Source organism: Podarcis pityusensis (assembly GCF_964106645.2).
Source record: "Podarcis pityusensis genome assembly, chromosome: 11".
NCBI lineage: Eukaryota > Metazoa > Chordata > Lepidosauria > Squamata > Lacertidae > Podarcis > Podarcis pityusensis.
Genome location: NC_138036.1, coordinates 15,432,941 through 15,435,241, shown reverse-complemented (window position 1 = coordinate 15,435,241; position 2,301 = coordinate 15,432,941). Strand labels below are relative to the sequence as shown.

The following is a 2,301-nucleotide window of genomic DNA, read 5'->3' as shown; positions in this document are numbered from 1 at the left end:
TCATAAATATAAACATACAGCAAAAACCAATTCAGAATCCAAATATCAAGATTACTCTGAATCTCCTGACTTCCCCTTTCACGGGTCCTGTTGATAATATTTTCAACTGCATATGAATACTTCTCCAATCTTTCTAAATCTTTCTAAATTATCCATACATTCTGTTACATTACAAGTGTGGTTAAAGCCTGCCAATGTTTTAACCTGCTTACAATGATCTTGTATATAAATTATGAACTTTTCCCATTCTTTTTTAAAGTTCTTGTCTTCTTGATTTCTGAGCTTCCCAGTTAATTTTGCCATTTCGGCATAGTCCATCAACTTGGTTTGCCATTCTTCTCTGGTCAGGGTTGTCTCTTTCTTCCATCTCACGGCTAGCAGTACATTGTTGTCACGTACATGAATAATCTTTTCTGGTCCTTTGGAATCCTGGTACCTATTTTATTGTGGGAGTTATGGGGATTGGGAAAGGGGAAGTTGGAAGGAATCTCCAGAGCAAACATGTTGCCTTTGGACACAGCTCAGTGAATGGTCAGTATTACTTCCTTGAGGGATGGGAGGATGTCGTCGAAGTAGGGACATGCGTGCGGCCGCCTCCCTTTTCTCTCTTTCCCCCTCATTGCTTCTTTGGTGTCTGCAAAGAAGCTCATGATGAAGGGTGGCAAAAAAAAAAAAAAAAGCAGGTTGTGATGTTCACCCTAGACTGTACCCATCCAGTAGAAGATGGCATCATGGATGCTGCCAGCATTGAGCAGTTCCTGTAGGAGCGGATCAAAGTGAATGGAAAAGCTGGGAACCTTGGTGGGGTGTGTGGTGACCATCGAGAGAAGCAAAAGCAAAATCACAGTCACCTCAGAGGTCCCTTTTTCCAAGAGGTACCTGAAGTACCTCACCAAGAAATACCTGAAGAAGAACTTGCACGACTGGCTCCGCATGGTCACCAACAGCAAGGAGAGCTACGAGTTGCGATATTTCCAGATCAACCAGGATGAAGAGGAGGATGAGGAGGAAGATTAAATGCAAAGGAATCTGGCAATATTTTGTACATTCACTTTTCCTTGAATAAAATGCGGTGAAAGTTGTTATAACAAACAAACAAACAATCAATCAAGAAGTATTACTTCCTTGAGAAATCCAGTGAGTGGCACATCTCACAGATCCATAAGGGTCAAAATGGCTAAATGGTCATCACTTGGGAGGAATGCTGTACTTTCACCTGCATTGCAGGTCACACACTGAGCAGGGTGGAACTAGATCAGCCTTTGTCAACCTGATTCCTTCCAGATGTTTTGGACTATAACTCTCATCAGCCCCAACCAGCACAAGCTAGTGAAGGCTGAACAAGATGACCTCCATTTTCCTTCCAGTTCTGTGATTCCAACCATGTTGATAATATATGCTTCAAGCAGCCTTGAAGCCAACCACCTATGCTGAGGAAGCAGCTCCTTTGGGTGAATATGTCAGATGCTTTTGTACAGTAGAAGGCACTTCATCTTTATTGTACTGCAATTAAATAACTCACCTGGAGAGGTGGGCTGTTGTAGATACATGTTTGAGCAAACAATACCTACATAGTTGTCTTCAAAATCCCCTAAAGAAACAGTCGTAGAATTAAAAAAGGTGGGAAACTTGTTAAAAGCCATTTAAGCAAATTCTACTTAACTGAGGAGGCTTACAGACCCAGGTATAAAAGCAAGTTTCAAAAAGTAAAAAACAATTTATATTAATCAGAAACATAGCATTACCAGCCACTGAGCAGACTTTGCCTAGTGCCTGAAGGGTGACAAAGATGGCATCAGGCAAATTCCACCATCAGGGTAAAATCACAGAAAGCGCCCTCTCTAGTAGCCATTTCAAAATTTCTTCTTCTTCAACTTCTTCTGCAAATGTTTTGTATTATGAACTAGCAGAAATCACACCGACTTCAGGAGAAACGTGACTTGGACCATTTTATTTCTATCCCCTGTTTGGTTAAATGTTATTTTTGGAAATATATCAGGGGCTCTCCATTCAAAAGTAAGCAGCCTAATCCTACAATTAAATGTTAAGAGTTAAGGATCGCCAGCTTTGAATGTGGAAAGCTAATTTGCCTTGGAATTTCAAAGAGCCTACTAGTGATCTAACAACAGCAGTGAAAATATTTCTGGCCACTAGGTCTTTAAAAGTGGAGTGGCCAACCACCCTTTTAATGAGCAGAGGCTCCATGAAATCCTGCACAAGGTGCAAAAAAGATGTGCTAAGGCAGGGATGGAGAACCTCTGGCCCTCCAGACTGCAGCTTCCTTCATTCCTGACCACTGGC

General features: G+C 41.5%; 1 pseudogene across 1 annotated transcript; it reads left to right on the top strand.

Annotated features, from left to right (window-relative positions):
* Nucleotides 1–455: 455 nt before the first annotated feature.
* Nucleotides 456–1,081, top strand: LOC308457904 (large ribosomal subunit protein eL22 pseudogene; annotated as a pseudogene). The gene is made up of 2 exons: nucleotides 456–572; nucleotides 643–1,081. The product of its transcript is annotated as a large ribosomal subunit protein eL22 pseudogene (transcript).
* Nucleotides 1,082–2,301: the final 1,220 nt, after the last annotated feature.